The sequence below is a fragment of the Loxodonta africana genome, chromosome 9 (genome assembly GCF_030014295.1).
Source record: "Loxodonta africana isolate mLoxAfr1 chromosome 9, mLoxAfr1.hap2, whole genome shotgun sequence".
In the NCBI taxonomy this organism is placed as follows: domain Eukaryota; kingdom Metazoa; phylum Chordata; class Mammalia; order Proboscidea; family Elephantidae; genus Loxodonta; species Loxodonta africana.
The window spans coordinates 80,035,067-80,054,278 of NC_087350.1; the positions used below are offsets into that span (position 1 = coordinate 80,035,067).

The 19,212-nt window shown below is 40.3% G+C and overlaps 1 protein-coding gene across 5 annotated transcripts in view; it reads right to left on the minus strand.

Annotated features, from left to right (window-relative positions):
- The window catches only part of FRMPD1 (FERM and PDZ domain containing 1), a 103,064-nt gene that overhangs the window by 63,664 nt on the left and 20,188 nt on the right, over positions 1-19,212 (minus strand). Inside the window, exon 1 of one of the 5 annotated variants that reach the window (XM_064291716.1) lies at positions 5,427-5,757. The exons of the other annotated variants lie outside the window; for them this stretch is intronic. The gene's annotated coding sequence lies outside the window, so the exon portion shown is untranslated. Of the gene's footprint in view, positions 1-5,426; positions 5,758-19,212 lie in introns of those variants that run through there. 5 annotated transcript variants of the gene reach the window in all.

Here is a 19,212-nt window from a genome sequence, read left to right on the forward strand (position 1 = left end):
AGGAAGTAAATCTATAAAGAAGAAATGGAATCCAGGAAATTGGGGATTACAGTCAAGAGGCAAAGGAACACCCAGGATGACTATGAAGGGATGTACTTTGGTAACACCTGTATGTCAGACCTACAGGGAAACATGAAGACATGAGGTTTTAAGAAAAAAAAAAAAAATAGGGATGGATAGATTATCTGAGTATTTGTGTAGAAAATTTCACTGAGAGGCTGTTGGAGGATGTTGGAAAAATTAACAAGTACATGAAGAACTAAGCAAATAAAATAAAGAGGGAATTATGGAATCTAAGAAAAACAAAATTATAGTTCACTACTTGGCTCAGCAATGAACAATATTTACATTGTCATAATGTTAACAATGAAAAATGATTTAACAAAAACAGTGACATAATGATGTTGGGAAGATATAGTAGAGGGAAGCAGGGGCAGTGGCATGAAAGCTAAAAGTCTACCATAATAATTAGACAATATCCAAAATTAATAAATTAGGAAATAGTAATATAAACTTATTTCTCAGAAATATGGAGGAAAATACCAGAGCAAACAGCTAGACAAGTTGAAAGAGGTTGCAAGATTAGAGGCTAAGGAGAAGTGGGGCAGGACTACTGATTTTCATTATAAGCCTTTGTTGTTGCTATGGGCTGACCAGTCGATATTGACTCACAGTGATCCCACATGACAGAGCAGAACTGACCCACGGGGTTTTCTACACTGTAATCATTAAGAGAGCAGATCGCCAGGTCTTTCTCCCGCAGAGCCGCCGGGTGGATCTGAACTGCCAACTTTTCGTTTAGCAGCCAAGCATTTAACTGTTGGCCACCTGGGCTCCTTTATGAGTATACCCTTAGTACTACATTACCTATTTATTTTTAACCTAATTTTAAAAACTGAAGTAATATATGCTTATAGTAAATCATACAGAAGAGTATAATGAGGAAAATAAAATCACCTATAATTCTCCCTCTCAAAGTTATCAACTATCATTCTTTTTCTATGCTTATACATGCATATAATTTTGTATGCAAATAGCACAATCTTCTGCATTTGTTTGCCAAAGCACCCTCCCCCGAGACATTTTCATTAGCATGCTATGCTATTTTTTTTTTTACAGCCATATGCAAAAAAAAATTAGTATAGAGGCGCTTATGAAAATACCTAATGGGGGGAGGGCATGGTTGGCAAACAAGTGTAGAAAGCGTGCGTTATTTGTGTAAAAACATGGTATATGTTTCCCACTTAATATTTCATAGAAATAATTTCATACGAATATTTAATCATTTATACAATCATTTAAATGGCTATACAGCATTATTTTCTCTGGTCATATCACAATTTATTCAATAAATCTCCTGCCATTGTACATTTGTGTTGTTTCCAATTTTTCATTATTATAAAAGCTGGCCACTTCCCAAGTATTTTCTTGGGATAAATTCCTAGAAGTGAAATTACGGGATCTAGGCATATGTTCAGTTTTTAAGAAAATGGATATATATTATCAAATTGTCTCCAAGGAATTTACACTCCTGCCAGGACAGACATTTGTAGACACTGAATGTTATTATTTTAAAAAAATGTTTGCTAATATGATGGAAAATAATGCCTGATTATTGGGTTAAATTATTGGGGTTTTTTTTGCCAAGGACACAAAATCATATCCCTGTGAGGCTACTATGGAGGATCAAGAATGCAGGTTTTAGTGTCCTGACAATACAAAGACTAATCACAGAGGACAGAAGAATAAATGTCTAGCAAAGACCAAGAGATATCATTTTCCAATATCAATTGCCTTAACTAGGCTCTTGATAGGAGCAACAGCTAGCAATTCTAGGATATGGATATTAACTTGATTTGCCTTATGTCTGAGCATCACACTTTGAGCACCTCCCTATAGGGGGCTAGAATGGTGAGGAAACTTAAAACCAAGTCATAGGAAGAGTCATTGAAAAATGTGAGAATATTTATTAGACAAAGACTTGAGGGTAGGCTATCTGATCACAGTTTAAAACAGTCAAAGGGCCACCATGAATAGAATGCCACAGAGAAGACTCTAGCTCAGGCTAAAGCAAGACTTCTCTAGTGTTTGTAGTGATCCGATGATAGAATGAGCTTCCCCCAGAATTAGTAAGACGGGGGTGTCAGAAGCTGGCCAAATGGACATGAAAATAGAGAATGGAGAGAAGCAGTGTGCTGTCTCATTAGGGCGAGAGCAACTAGGAGGATATAGCAAGGTATATACAAATTTTTATATGAGAGACTGACTTGATTTGTAAACTTTCACTTAAAGCACAATAAAGAAAAAAAAGCATTAGTAAGAACCTGGTCACTGAAGGTAGTCAAGCAGAGGCTGCATAACTAACTTTGTATGGGTACTGCAGAAGGAACATTTTCATGTAGTACAGGGTTGGACCAGATGACTTCTGAAGTTCCTCCTGCCCATGAAACTTGAGGTCTCAGCTACAATTCCAATTCCTAGGAACAGACAAGATGATATTTGCTGTGTTTTGTCTTGAAATTCAAAGACGCACATCACTTGAAGTAGGTGGAAATCCTGAAGTAACCACAGCACTGGAAGTCGCAGAATCTGTGACCTCTAAGTTGTTTCGGCCTCCAGATGACTACAGAGCTGTCAGGGATATTGAACACATCCATAAAGACTGAAGACTGTCATGTCATGTATTTCCATTTCTTTTGAAGGCCATCAAACTGCAGTGGTTATTTACAATGGGTTGTTAAGAAACTACTGCCAGATACAATTTAACTAATTGATTTATATCAACATATATGGCCATAATTAGAAGAATTAATTTGCATTATAAATCTGGACTGTGGGTAGGCACGCACCTTCATTCAGGGATCCCCAAAGACCAAACAAATGACTACATTAGCCAGGCCATTATAAGTGCTCCCTGACTCAGCAAGGTCTGAGCAGAAGAGTTTTAAGTCAAGAAAATGACCTCTTAATGGTTTTAATATTAGTCTCTGGATTGCTGGGCTAATGGAAGAAAACAAGAGCCCAAATAATTCTCAAACATTTGAATCTCCTCTACAATCCCACTGCCAAGAAGTCATCTGGCATTTAATTTTTCTCTCATTTACTGCTGGACCCAGCTTATTGCTAGAAGGTTTCTTTACATAAAGCTGAAATCCACTTCTCTGCAACTTCAGCCCCTTTGTAGGAATGCTGCCCCTGACCACTAGCCCACCCTAGATTAGATCAGCGTTCTCTCCTATACATCAGTCTTTCTGAGATTTGAACATGGCAATCAAGTTTTCCTTAAACCACCTCTGTTTCAGACTAAACATCCTCAATTTCTGCAACAGTTCCTCAAATGACAGGGTTTTAGAGTTGTAGCACTTTAAATCACTCCCTCTGGGCACATCAAAATCCTTTACAGGCACGAACCCCTAAACAGAACACACTGCCAGTTGTCTGGAACAAAGTGAATACGAAATCACAACTCACTCAGGGTATTTTGCAAACAGAGAGGAAGACCACCATGTCAGGGTGACAGCAATCTTAAAAACGAAGAGACAATTAAATATATAAACCCTTCAGAAGTGATATAACAGGTGATAATAAAAGACTGGAGGAAACTAGTTTACGCTATTGAGAAACTAGAAACCTCGACAGAGGCAGCAAAGGATAGAAGAGAAACTGAAGAGCCAAGAATCGTTTATACTAAATTAGAATTTTAAAATAAAACTGAATAAAGATGAAAGCAATTCAAGTGAAATTGTCAGAACTAGAATCAGGTTGGGGACATTCAACCAAAAATAGGGGTTGGCAGAGAAAACAGAAAAGGAGTATACAACATTTTAATTAAACAAATAATGAAAGGCTAGAAATCTCTCCACTTCAGATATAAAGAGCACAAAAAGCAACTCTCAGATACGTTTCTCAAGGAAAGCCCCTTGCACATCAATTTAAGTTCTTAAACTTCAGAGACTAAATACAAACCAAACCCATTGCCATCGAGTCGACTCTGGCTCATAGTGACCCTACAGGACAGAGTAGAACTGCCCATAAGATTTCCAAGGCTGTAAATCTTTAGGGAGGCAGACTGCCACATCTTTCTCCCGAGGAGCAGCTAGTGGGTTCAAACCGCTGAGCTTTTGGTTACCAGCTGAGTGCTTAATCACGTGCCACCAGGGCTCCTAAAGATTAAATAATCATCCTTAAAAGCTATTTAAAAAAAAAGGAGAGATAAAGGGAAAGAAGAAAATGATCATTTTCAAAAGAAAAGATTAGGCTTATATATATTATAGTAAATTATTTAGGTATAGACTTAATTTGTTCTTTACAAGTGATATCCAAGACTGCTTTTGAGAGATGTCCTTAGGAGTCATTCTGTGATTTTTCAACCTACCGGTGAAGGTCTTTTGGCAGCTTAGGTTTTGTTGTTTTTCTTTCACTATTTCTTCTCTCCTGTTATCAAACTGTTACTTCAGTATATAGACCACGTCTTCTCTCTATTTATTCTTTCCTGGCACAAAGGGGTGAATTATCCAATAGGCAAGGTAAGCACTGTGCTTACCTTGCTTATCAAATCATCTGTAGTGAAGAAGTTCACATTTTTTTGCCACATCAAAGGTTCTGCTTCTAGGTATGCCTGGCATTTGTCTCTCTCCCAACTCCACAGCACCTTCCTATAGAATCAAAGCTTCTCTTTAAATTTACAATCCCTGGTGGTGTGGATGATCTAGTAAGCAAGGTAAGCACAGACTTACTTGTGCTTACTTACTAATTTGTAGTGACCCATCTTTGATGTGGTGAAACCCATGTGAAACTGTTCACTATAGATGATCTGGGAAGCTTACTGGATAATCCACCTCTGCAGGCTCATAACAGAGCTCCATAAATGTTTGCTGAATGAGTGAATAAACAAAATGAAAATAAAAACAGAAATAAACTGGAAAACTAGAATAAAATTGCACTTACAGATGACTTGATTTCTGAAGATTGACAAAACCAATGAACTATTTTTAGAATTTCATAGCAAAATAAGAAATGAAAAAAGAAATGTACACATTTGGGGAAAATATTAGGAAGTACTGCACATGCTATACACAAATGGTTTAGATAAGCTAAGTAAACCCAGACAAAAAAATGGTTTAGATAAGCTAAGTATGATGGGTGAATTTGGAGGATATGTTAAAAATGGATCTTTGTAGAATCCACCTGGTATGTCCTTCAATTTTCCAGAGGGGCACACTCCTGGGTAGCTGAGGTCAGTCTCATGGAACATTGTCCCTGGAGATTTCCATATCAACCCCTTGGTATGTAAGAACATTCTTTACCTATCAAGGGATTTTCCTAGACCACTTCCTTGGGCACAGTGGGAGACTCACCTTTCAAGTAGGATCTTAAAAAGAAAAGAATCTAAGACCCATCCAGGAAAATAAAAATAGAATTCTCACCAATGAAACACCCTGGTAGCCTTCAGAGCCTGAGGGGTTGATGATGTTGTTTCTTGGATATGCTGAAAACATAAAAGATTCAGCCCACTAAACACAGTCACTGAAAAATCACTCCGTGCAGATAACCAAGAACAGCAGATGAGTAAAATACAGCCCCCACCTCAGGAAACCATCAGCCCCTAAGCTGTTCTCTGCCTGGTGGAGAGAGGTGGCTGCAAGTTGGCCGGTGTACTTGGCTCGTTTATTCTGTGGTTTCCACAAATTACTTCTATCTTCAGCCACCCATAGGCTGATCAACTTCAGGAAGCTGAAGCGGCTCAACGCCTTTACCCTCAAAAGTTAAGAACCAAAACTAAAAAATCAGATAAAAAAACTAAGAGTAAATCAATACCTGCTGAAGAAATTTAGAAAGTGAAAATTTTTTAAATCTACAGGAAAAAAAATCACAGAGAACTTCATGTATTGTTTTATCAGCTAATTCTTTCAAAGTCTGAAACAAATTAATGATGCAAAGAGAGCTTTGAATTTAAAACTGACAAAGACTACACTAAAAAAAGGGACAGTTAGGTCAATCTTATTCATGAAACACAAAATTTCTAAACAAGATCCAAGTCAGAAAACATTAATAATTCTTGAACCTGGGAGGGTAGGTACTTGGGCTTTCATTCTACTATTCTACTTTTGTGTACATTTAAAATTACTGCCAACAAAATTTAGCAGAAAGTGGGTTGGGTATGCTACAAGGATTATATGCCATAAGCAAGCTGAATTTATCTTAAGAAAGTAAGAAAAATTCACGTAAAACTATTAATATATTTTATCTCATCAATAGAAAAAAAAAAGAATGACGTAGATGACCACATCATAACTGCTGGAAAATCATTTATACTATGTAATCTCATTATACTGTCTGATTAAAAAAACTTAAATGTAGAAATAACAGGTGATTTAACATTATTTGAGAAAGAAAAATAGAAGCAATCCACTTAAAAGAGAAAACAATATTGGAATAATCATCACAACATTAGAGCTGTTGACTAGCACAAAGCAACATGGAAGAGAAATGTGAGATCTAGTAAAAGAAGAGCTTAAACTACCAGGGCCTGTCAATGGCATGAATGTACATGAGACTCTAGTTCAAACTACTGGAGATAATAAATAATCTGAACAAAATTGTTCAGTTGTGAAGACTGTAGTCTTCCAACAAGTATTGGAACAAGCTTTATACGTAAAAGAGGATTGGATTTGTTCTAAAGACCCTAAAGTAACAACTTATCTAAGTTTAAGACAAATTTTCACACAGTGCAAGGCATTTTTCCCTTTTTCTTAAGGAAATTTAAAAACACACATAAAAGCGGGCAGAATAGTCTCAGAATCTCCATGTATTCATTACTAAGCTTTAACGGTTACCCACATTTTGCTTATACTGTAAAGTTTTTCATAATCAGAGCTATCAAAACTGCACTGAGCTGCCCTAGTGGAAAAAGAACTTTTCATCATTGAGGCGTGTAACAGTAGAAAAAATACAAGCAGGTCTGGGATTCTGTACGGGGCAATCAAGATTGAATGGGGAGTAGAAAAAGTGTCTTTGAAGCCCGAGCTTCTATGATTTAGGTGTGAGTTGAACCCAAATTGTGAGCTGCTTTGGGCCAGATCATAAATAACTTGAAGGCTTTTTTTGTCTTAATCATCTTCATATCTCCCACTAACATAAAATACACATTTAATAAATTCAATAAGTGTTTGTTAAATGAATAAATGATAAATGAATGCATGGAACACAAAACGGGGCATAAAACTTCTTGGGTAGAACTTCTACATGTCAGTAATAAGCAGTTAAAATATATATATACATATATAAACCTTCCTACAAAGCTTAATATCCAACATACACAAGGTCCAAAGATAAAAACCAACTGTTGACACAAGAAAAAATAAAACAAGAAAAGAAAGTGCACAGTAAATATCCAGTCTTTTGAATAATGAGAGAAATAAATTGCCAAACTAGCATTTTCTCTTAAACTAACATAAATAAAAGTGTTAAAACTTCTTGATCCCCTTCCTGTGACATCTGTCTCCCTGTCTCCTTCAGCCTCTCGGGCTACACCTACTTGGTCTCTGTCTTAGTTTCTTAATGCTGCTGTAACAGAAATACCATAAGTGGGTGGCTTTAATCAACAGAAATTAAGTTTCTCAATTTAGGAGGCAAGAAGTCTGCATTCGGGGCACCTGCTCTTAGGGTCGCTATGAGTCAGAATCGACTCGACAGCACTGGGTTTGGTTTTGGGTTTGGCTCTAGGAGAAAGCTTTCTCTCTCTGTTGGCTCTGGGGGAAGGTTCTTATCTCGTTTCAGCTTCTGTTCCTTGGTTCCTTGGCAGTTTTCATGAGGTGTGGCATCTAACTTCACCCATTGTGCCTTCTGTTTGTATGCCTAATCTGCTCCTCTTGTATCTGAAAAGTGATGGGTTTAAAACACACCAAACACTGATATAGCCTTATTAACATAACAAAGAAAACCCTACTCCCAAATGGGATTACAACCACAGGTATAGGAGCGAGGCATTTGGGGGACACATTCAATCCATATAACCTCCTTTGCAAGCTCTTACTGTCATCCTCTAATTCTAAGGTTTGGTTCTCAGCTCTCTTCTCATCTAAATAAATGGTAGCTATTTTTTTCTTGTTATTTCTAAACCAGGGGTTCTTAAACTTTGCTGCACGTTAGAATCACCTGGGAAGCTTTTAAAAATCCCAGGTCACACCTCAGGCCGATTAAATCAGAATGTTCAAGAGAGTAGGAGACAGACACTGGTAGTTTTTAAAGACCCCCAAATGATTACACACACAAAAAAAAATGATTACAAGGCACAGCAAAGCTTGAGACCCACTGTTCCAAACACCCTCCATAGGCAATCTCATTTATCTCCAGTTTCAGATGTTTTGAGAACCTTCTGCTTCGTTAGTTTCTCTACCAAGATGTCCCCTAAGCAACTGAGCTGACTGACTATATTTGAAACAGAATTCACCAGCTTTCCCTGCTGTATTCCTCAAATTCTCTCCTCCAAGAAGGAATATCTTATAGTAGGACTCTACCATTTAACTTTTAACTGCCCAAGTTAAAAATGTGGGAGTCACTTCCTCGAACACTGGAAGCCCTTTCCCGCCCCTGTAGCTGGGGTACAAAGACTGAAGGCAAGAGAGGCTAAGAACAAAGAGGGAGGCAGAGGCTGGATCATGCACGGCTTTACAGGCCAGAGGTCCTCTGCACAGTGTCTACTGCCTCAAAGGCCTCTCCTCCTCATCTCCTCTTGGTGAACTCCTACACATCCCTCAATACCACTGAAATATCACCATCTCTGGGTCTCCCTCTGGCAGAATTGAAACTTCCTTCTCTTTTATATATATATCTGTTACAGAATGTCTCAAAATGCTGTAACTGATCCATTTATGTGTCTCCTCTCTTCTGTACTTGGCAATAAATTTTGGGGAAGAATGTGGAGGGAAAAAAAACTGGGGAGTCATCCTTGACTCTTTCCACCTGTTTCATGTCCCACCTTGACCCAGTCACCAAGTCCTGTTGATTTTGTTAATCTTAATCTCTTGCCTCTTCTCCTTTCTTAGTATTACTGCCAAAGTTCAAACTTTCAGCTTTAGCCTCCATTCACCATATGGCTGCCAAAATAAAATAACTCTAATGGTATCACTTTTATTCTCAAAACCTTCCGTGGCTCCCCTTCACCTCCAGGATAAATTCTGAGCTCAAGAATTATAATAATATTAACAACACAACATTAACAATACTACTAGTATGTGCCAGGCACTGGATTAAACACTTTACATGTGTTACCTTATTTAATACTTTTAACAATTCTAGTTTACAAAAAAGGAAACTATAGGAACGAAGAAGCTAAGTAATTTGGCCAAGAGAATACAGGAAGAAGTGGAATAACTAGAATTCAAAGTCAGATTAGCTTGTTTGTCTGTGAAGCCTGGACACAACTATTCTATTCCACTGACTCCTTTTTTGGAGGTGGCAGTTGAAGTCCTTTGGATCTGGCCCCTGCCCACCTGTCTGTCTCATTTCCCTCACATTGTACACTCCCACAAAACGAAATTATCTGTTGTTCCCCAAACAGGCCATCATTTCTCATACCCTCATGCCTCTGTAGATGCTGTTTCTTCTGCCCAGTCCACACCCCCTACACGTCAACCCATCAAATTCCTACTCATGCTTCAAGGAGCAGGGCACAGCAGTAAGCTGGAGTAGCACAGACCACTTTCCTCTCCTGCCTGTTTTCTCATCCATAAAAACAATCTAATCACCCCTGTCCAGCTATGTTCCAGGATTGGTTTAAGGCTTACATTCCATTACCATTGTGACAATGCTTTGAAAACAAAATTCTACGCACATGTGCCCAAGAGAAACCTCTTTTTCTGAGGTAGCATGAGCTCAGTTATGTGACCCATGCCAAATTTGTTTGAGGCAATAAGTTTGATGTCTGAGAACCATCTCTGCCATAAAAAGGGATGAAGTCCTGATATATATGCTACAACATGGATGAACCTTGAAAACATTATGCTAAGTGAAGGAAGCCAAACACAAGAGGCCATATAATTGTTGTCTTACTTTCTTAGTGCTGCTATAACAGAAATTCCAAAGAGTGAGTGGCTTTAACTAACATATTTTCTCACAGTTTAGGAGGCTGGAAGTCCGAATGTCCGCTCTGAGGGAAAATCCTTGTTTTGGCTTCACCAGCTGGAGTTTTGGGTCTGCCTCCGTAGTCTTCAGATAGTATGGGTTTTCCTCCTGCGTCTGCTTTGTTCGGTGCCTAATCTGTTCTTTTATATCTCAAAAGTGATTGGCTTCAGACACAAAGTACCCTGATATGGCCTCATTAACATAACAAAGAAAACTCTACTCCCAAATGGGATTGCATTCACAGGTATAAACCCATTGGCCCTGGAATGGATTCTGACTCACAGCCACCCTGCAGGACAGAACAGAACTGCTCCACACGGTTTCCAAAGCTATAAATCTTTACGGAGGCCTAGTGGCACAGTGCTTAAGAGCTCAGCTGCTACCAAAAGGTCAGCAGTCTGAATCCACCAGCCACTCTTTGGAAACTTTAGGGGCAGTTCTACTCTCCTATAGGGTCACTATAAGTTGGAATCGACTCTGTGGCAATGGGTTTGGCCTTTTAAAAATCTTTATGGAAGCAGACTGCCACCTTCTCCCTTAGAGCAGCTGGTGGGTTCAAACCTCTGACCTTTTGGTTAGCAGCTGAGCGCTTTAACCACTGTGCAACCCAGGGCTCCTTTTCCACAAGTATAGGGGTTAGGATTTACAACACATATTTTGAGGGACACAATTCAATCCATAACAATTATATTATTTCATTTGTATGAAATGTCCAGAACAGGCAAATCCCGAGAGAGAGAACTTATCAGCGGCTGCCAGGGCTGTGGAGAAGGGATAATAGGCAGTGACCACTGAAGAGTAGGGAATTTCTTTTGGGGGGTGATAATAATGTTCTGGAATTAGATTGTGGTGATGGTTGCACAATCCTGTGAAATACAAAAACTTCCGAGCCGTGGGCTTTAAAAAGGGGTGAATTTTATTAATTATATCTCAATTATAAAAAAAGAGGTTTATCTCTAGCACCCAGCTTCACCCTTCTGATGGTAACTAATACCCAAACTCCTATAAAGAGCCTGCTTTTCTCACATCTTTCTCCCATATTTCTTAGTAAAACCTAGAACAGCGGTTCCCTGATAGCATTGGAAGCACCTGGTGCGCTGGTTCAACCAAATTGCTGGGCTCCCAGAATTTCTGATTCAGTAGTCTAGAGTGAAGCCCAAGAATTTACATTTCTAACAAATTCTCAGATGATGCTAAACTGCTCATCTTAATCCTAGGACTATACTTTCAGAACCATTGCTCTAGAAAAAACCTAGGAAATGATGAAAAGAGCACTGAACTAGAAGTCAGGAGACCTGGATTCTCGTACTGGTTTTGCCACTAATTAAGCCTAGAATTCCACAAGTCAACAAACCCCTGGTTATCTCTTTTATCTTAACATTGGAAACCCTGGTGGTGTGGTGGTTAACTGCTATGGCTGCTAACCAAAAAGGTCGGCAGTTTGAATCTGCCAGGCGCTCCTTGGAAACTCTACGGGGCCGTTCTACTCTGTCCTATAAGGTCGCCATGAATCGGAATCGACTTGAGGGCAGTGGGTTTGGTTTTTTTTTTTGGATCTTAACATTGAATTTCTCTAAGTACTCTTCTAGTTCTAAAATTGTATTATCTCATTGCTTCCCTACTCAAGTCCTCCAGGGTTTCCCATCCCTAAAATCCCACCTCTTTCAGGATTTCCAACTCAATCTTCTACCACTCTCTGAAAAGACTGCTCTCCTGACCAAACTGGGAAGTAGGGAAACTAACATTTTCAACCGTGGCATTTCATTTACTCCTAATGACAATCCCACATGGTGGAAATCCATAATTCCATTTTGAGGACAAGAAACTAAGGCTTGGAGAAGTTAAAGAACTTCCTCAAAGCAAATGAGGGAGATTTTCTGAGAGGTCTGTGTGACCCCAGGGCCCTATCCTTCTCTCATCAAGTATTTCTGTTTCAATGCTTCTCAGTCCCTCAAAACAGCCCTAGGCAGCCCCTCGTTGTGCATTTGTTCCCAATTTCCTCACTCTCTGGGATTTATTCAATTCCTATATAATCTTTAAAACTCAGCTCCAGGTTCCACAACATCCAGGATGGGTTCCCTGCTCATGGTCTATCTACCACAGCATCCCCCCGGCACCCCAGTTCCCCAGTCGCAGTCTTGCTCTCTGGTGTCTCCCTTCCCCATTCAGCCTGTGACCTCCTCTATGCCATTGTCTTGGGTTTTCTAACTTTTCAGGGATTTAGGTCCTGTTTAACCCCCTTTAGATTGTAAACTCCTTGAGGGTAGGAAAAAGGCATCTTGTTTCTTTACAATCCCTGCAGGCCCTAGCAGAATGCCCTGACCTCAATCAATATTTGTTGAATTAATAATGGCAAGTTATGAAGACTGAAATACTACAGTAAGATCAAAACACCTGAATAACAAGCAGCTTTAATTCTTGAATATTCTTAAACCAAAAGAAAATGCTATTGGCAAATATCTTCAGGAAGCTTATGTTTACATTTCTAATGTCAACCACTTGCTGTTGCCTTGGTTCATTACAGCAATTACAGCTCAGGAAGAGATAAATGGGCAAAAGTCTCACATCTGCATGAATTTCCTGAAAAGAATTCAAACTAAGAGATGCTTAAGAGATCAGAAAAATGACAGTTCTGACAAAAGGAAAGGGGATTTACCTATTTTACCATAATAGGATAATATAATGCAATGGCAACCCCATAAAGAAATTTCGAAATCTCTCTTCCCTACTCAGTTTAGTGTTTCATTGCAACACAGGCCCTGATATTTTGACTTCATAAGTCATTTTGCCTGTGGTCATAAACGGAGTCGAGAAAAAGCTAAAGGAAATAGTTTTTTTTTTTCTTTTCATTTCTTATTTTGGAATAGCACTACACATCATTCCTGTTCCTCTTCCATCTTCCCTTCTCTCTTTTAGCCTCTCTCTCCAACAGAAACCTCTTTTTTTTGATAGAAAAATGCCTGAGAGGAGATTTATTATGGACCAAAGAAAAACCAGTGGCTCACAGCTGGTTCTCTGGGTCTTCTAAGCTCCTCGGTCATGTAAAGGAGCTCTGGCCACCGGCACCTTCTGCCATCTCATCTTGCACCTAGCAGAAAAAAAGCAGCAGGAGGTGACCATGGGAAAGCACCCTGGATCACCATTATCCCAGGGAAGCATTTCCCAAATGATAGTTGATTCCAAACTGCCCTAACAACCTTTGTCATGTCAGCAAAGTGCCAGACCACCACACCTGTAGCATACACAGTCTGCATAAAAAGAATTCTATGATATGATACTACTTTAGCTTCATCTTAGGTATTAAAATTCATAAAATCATAAGTTTGATCATGCTAGATGTGGTTTTTCCACCCTAGTATACATTAAAATAAATACACGACTATTGAAACAAAAAATGTCCATTCACGTACCACCTAAAGTCATCTTGGGTCCCACATGGTACACAGACAAGCCTTTGGGAAACACTGGCACAGGCCATTGTCATGCCACTCAGATTTCACATCTGCATAACAGGATTAGACATCTCATAGAAAGGGCTTAGCCTCTTATCTAGCTCAATACAGATGGCCTTTGCACGGCCCTCTGGGAGCTACAGGGCAGCAGCAGGAACAGTCAGCACTAATGTGGACCCGGGATGTATCTTTTTCTTGCTAGTGATCTGAGTGTACAGTGACCCAGGCCACACCAAGTGGAAAGCTGGAAGTTGCCCCCATCAGATGGACTGTGAGCCCTGGAAAGGGCTGACGCTAACAGCGACGCTAACTCTGATGCTAACAGTGACGCTACCTGCAAGGCCTCACCTCATCACAGCTGTACTTGCCAGGGCCCCTTAAGTAGCCTCAAAGATGGATGGCAAAGTGTCATTGCTGAGTCAGCTGTGGTTGCTGAACCCTTGTCTCCATCCTAGTGCAGGGACAGAGCACAGCACAGGGAGACAGAAGACCTTCAATCAAGTCCCTGCTCTGCTACCAGCTAAACACATGACTCCAGTCACATCCCTCCCTTCTCTGAGTCTTAATTTCCCTACCTGTAAAGTCAAAATGTTAGGCAAGGATTATCTCAAATGCCTTTCAAATCCTAAATTTCTCAATCTTTTCAAACAAACTACAGTTTCCTAAATGCCTATGGCCTCCAAGCTTCTCATCAGTTTTGTACAATGCCCTGTTAGCTCAACCCTGTGCAAATATCTTGTGCCAATGTCTGTAGGAAACAGGGAGATGAATCAGACACAATTTCTGACCTCCAGGAGCTCCAACACACAGTGCACAGCAAGGCCACAAGAGAGGGTGGGACAAAGGTAAATCACCTCCCAGAGGCTGTGGGTGACACTGAGATAAGCAAGGCATGGTTCTTACTCTCAAGTTGTCTGTAATTCACCAGGGGAATCAGAGATATAAGCACCTAATCATAATTCAGAGCAAAATGGAAGAAGTGACTTGCCAGAGGCATGAGCAAAAGGTTGCAAGGTTATTGCAACATCCTCTAGTCTTCAAAGCACTCTCATAGCCATGGATAGTCTCATTTGGTGGTCACATCCTGATTTCCCTCCTTCCATGCTTTAATGGTGCACTGCTGGGCTCAAAGCCCTTCCTTAGTGACCTCTCATGTCAAAAGCACAGGTCTTGATGTTACCTGGATTCCAATTCTAACTCACTAACCATGTGTTGTTGGATAAGTATGTACCTGAGCCTCGTAGGCCTATACTGTCATCTGTGAAATGGGGCTGACCTCACCTATCTCCTAGTAAATTAGATAATATATACAAAGTACTAACAGAATGCACGACATAAAGAAAATACTCAATAATGATAGTTGTTATAATTAATTCCAGGTTATCCTCTTGTCTTTATTACTACTCAACTGTTTTATATCCATGTCTCTTTTGTCTTCTTAATATAATTCCTAGATTGTCCGCAGTCCTGACTACTGGGCAGTGAACTGCTGAATGAATGAAACAACTGGAAATTAGAAAAGGAGAGAGAGAAAAGGCACTGACAACCTCCAGGTTTCCGGTTCATGTGACTGGGCGATAGTTGTTCCTTTCCCAAGAGAGAAAACACTGGGAGAAGGGCATGTTTGAGAGGAAAGATGAAGAGTTTGGTTTGGAATAGCTGAATTTGAGGTGCCTGAGGGATATCCATGGAACTACCAGTAGATAAGTTGGAGCTAAAAGTAAAACCTGGACAGTCATCAGGTTGAAACTATGACAGTGAATGATTATCCTGGGAGAAGCCGAATATCGAAATCACTGGAAGCCTTAAGGTCTTTAAATAACACCAAGGCCCAGGCTCCACCACCCTCAGAGATGCTGATTTTGTCTGAGGTGGGGCCTGAGCCGGGTTTGTTAAAGGAGCCCTTTGTAATTGTAATGTAGAGCTAGGGTTGCGCACCACTAGGATTGAGTGGGCAGAGTTGAGGAAGGAATGAACAAGCCTAGGGTAGCACCACCCTTTCAGGGGCTGAGGAAGAAAGGGAGCCATGAAGGAAAACAGAGAAGAAATGGTCAGAGAGCCCTGAGGGCAGCCAGAGAAGCCTGGGGAGAAGAAAGTTTCAAAAAAAGATATGTAAATATTTTGGCAGTTCCTCAATAAGTTAAACATAGAATTACCATACCAAAACCAAACCCGCTGCCATTGTGGACCCTATAGGACAGAGTAGAACTGTACCACGGGGTTTCCAAGGCTGTGAATCTTTACAGAAACAGACTGCCACATCTTTCTCTCGTGGAGCGGCTGGTGGGTTCAAACCACAGACCTTTGGTTAGCAGTTGAGCACTTTAACCACTGTGTCAGCATGACTCCTTAGAATTACCATATGATCCAGCAATTCCACTCCTAGGTACATACCCCCCCAAAACTTGTACACAAATGTTCATAGCAGCATTATTATAGCCAAAGGATGGAAACAACCCAAATGTCCACCAGTTAATTAACAGATAAACAAATGGGGGTCTATCCATATAGTGGAATATTATCGCCTATAAAAAGAAATCAAGTACCAATACATGCTACAACATGAATGAACCCTGAAAATATAATGCTAAGTAAAAGAAGCCAGACACAAAAGGCCACATATTTGTGTGATTCCATGTATATGGAATATGCGGAATAAGAAAATCTACAGAGATTTCTAGCTTCCAGGGGTTGGGGCATTGGGAGTGACCACTTATTGAGTATGGGGTTTCTTTTTGGGGTAACAAAAATTCTGGAACTAGATAGTGGTGATAGTAATCGTACAAAAAAGGAGTGTGTGACCAACCATGCCAAATACAGCCAAGACAGCCAAAAGATCCATTGTGAACAGGTTTCACAGGCTTGGCAATTAGAAGCTTCATAAGAACACATTCTCCTTGGTGCTGCCTGCTATTACACAGCCATGCAAAGAACCCAGAAGCTGGACTGGAAGCCAGTTAGGACCTTTCCAACTCTGAGATTATGAGATCTTGCGGTCTTTAGTTCCCCTTGCCATTTAATGTGAAGTTCTTTACCTCTCCATAGACTTGTTGGTTATTAAAAATGTCCTGAACAGTAGTCAAAACAGCCCGGTATTGGTACAACAACAGACACATAGACCAATGGAACAGAATTGAGAACCCAGACATAGATCCATCCACGTATGAGCAGCTGATATTTGACAAAGGACCAGTGTCAATTAACTGGGGAAAAGATAGCCTTTTTAACAAATGGTGCTGGCATAACTGGATATCCATTTGCAAAAAAATGAAACAGGACCCATACCTCACACCATGCACAAAAACTAACTCCAAGTGGATCAAAGACCTAAACATAAAGACTAAAACGATAAAGATCATGGAAGAAAAAATTGGGACAACCCTAGGAGCCCTAATACAAGGTATAAACAGAATACAAAACATTACCAAAAATGATGAAGAGAAACCCGATAACTGGGAGCTCCTAAAAATCAAACACCTATGCTCATCTAGAGACTTCTCCAAAAGAGTAAAAAGACCACCTACAGATTGGGAAAGAATTTTCAGCGATGACATCTCCGACCAGCGCCTGATCTCTAAAATCTACATGATTCTGTCAAAACTCAACCACAAAAAGACAAACAACCCAATCAAGAAGTGGGCAAAGGATATGAACACACATTTCACTAAAGCAGATATTCAGGCAGCCAACAGATACATGAGAAAATGCTCTCGATCATTAGCCATTAGAGAAATGCAAATTAAAACTACGATGAGATTCCATCTCACACCAGCAAGGCTGGCATTAATCCAAAAAACACAAAATAATAAATGTTGGAGAGGCTGCGGAGAGATTGGAACTCTCATACACTGCTGGTGGGAATGTAAAATGGTACAACCACTTTGGAAATCTATCTGGCGTTATCTTAAACAGTTAGAAATAGAACTACCATACAACCCAGAAATCCCACTCCTAGGAATATACCCTAGAGATACAAGAGCCTTCATACAAAAATGTCCTGAATCTATTAAGAAAAATTCTCTTGACAACCATCTGGGCCTATTCAACAAAATTGTGGTATGTGAACTCAGTCTAGATTTGTTTTTTCACTATCAAATAAGTTATCAAATGTCATTACACGCCAACAAATTTCTAATAGCCTAGGGGCATGTTTGATACAACAAGCACCAAAAACAAAATCCACAGCACCTACAATGCTAGGGAAATTCAGACCGAGAACTCCCAGAACTACCCGTGTGAGGCAGCTCACCATCCTCCTGGATTGAGATTTGGCTCCATGTGTCTGCAGGAAGGAAGGCAGGATTCCAATCCGATCATGTTAAAAAATAATATCAACCAAAACAGCACAAGAAACCAAGAATGGCTTCCAGAGCTAGGCCCAAGGCACAGTTCTCAGAGCTCCTGCCCCATGACCTGTGACATTAGGCTTTGTCCTGGCCACATCTTCAGGTCATATCTGAAGTCCCCACCCTTCCATAGACCTGGCACTGGTCTTTTCCAAGCCTAGCACTACCTCTGAAGGGTCTGAAGCCATCTCGAGTCAACGGATATGGTCCAAAACTCAATGCAGTTTGGTCAACTCATATCGAGCTTCCTCTTTTCACTAGGCCCTGTGCAGGGCCTGGAACGGAGGACTGAGGTGAACCAGACATGGATTGTGCCTTTGGACAGATCACTGTCTTATAGAGAGAATAAGACACACAGACAAATAGGCCTAACCAATATAAGGCAGAGCATGGGGCCCACAAGAAAGATGTCTAAAATGCTCCAGGGAGTCTAGGAAACAGCTTCTGCCTGCTGGCCTTGCTCATCTCTGCATGGGGCTTGGGAACAGCTGATCGTTGTCAGACAGCCAAGAGCGCCAGGTGCCCTCTGCCAATCAGGACCCTGTGCAAGAGTTCAGGCCAAACGGGCCACTGTGCTGTCTTAATTAAGCCTTAATTAAGCATTCTGCCAGGAAACCTCTCCTGCCTCCTGTAGAACTGCCCAGTTTACAGCAAACGACTCAGGGAATAGGGTCAGCTATTAGGAAATGGCAGCCATTAAGAGTGGCAGTGACAGCTGTGAATGACTGCCCATTCGATTCAGAGATCCCTGAAAACCACAGGGCCTAGAAACCCAGAAATTAAGCCCCAATTAAGCGCTCTGTCCTCTGCCCCGACCTCAGTAAAGAATAGTGTCCAGTTTGGGTCACCCCACTTTAAAAGGACATAGAGACTGTCATGGCTGGGAGTTTTGCCTAAGGAAAGAATCCAAAAAAAAAAAGGAAAAGCCTTTACAACGTGCTCACTGAGGCACTATCCCTAAACACAAAAGACAAAACAACTGAAAACAGGAGAATGGTTAAGTGACAGCACATCTTTTTTTGTGAATCCTGAAAAATGCTAACCAGAAGCCATACAAGGATCAAGAAAAATCATTTGATTTAATGTAAACCAGAGATTATAAAGTCATACCTATGCTCTGGGTACCACTGTGTAAAGGTGATGCTGGGGCAGAGGCAGGCAAGGAACACGAAACAAGTTTGAGCTGATGATGCTGGGTTTAGGCAGTACATTATTTTTCCTTTTTATTTCAATTCCCATTATTATTGTTTGTGCAGCAATGATAGCTCTCTTTAGGATCAGAGAGACAA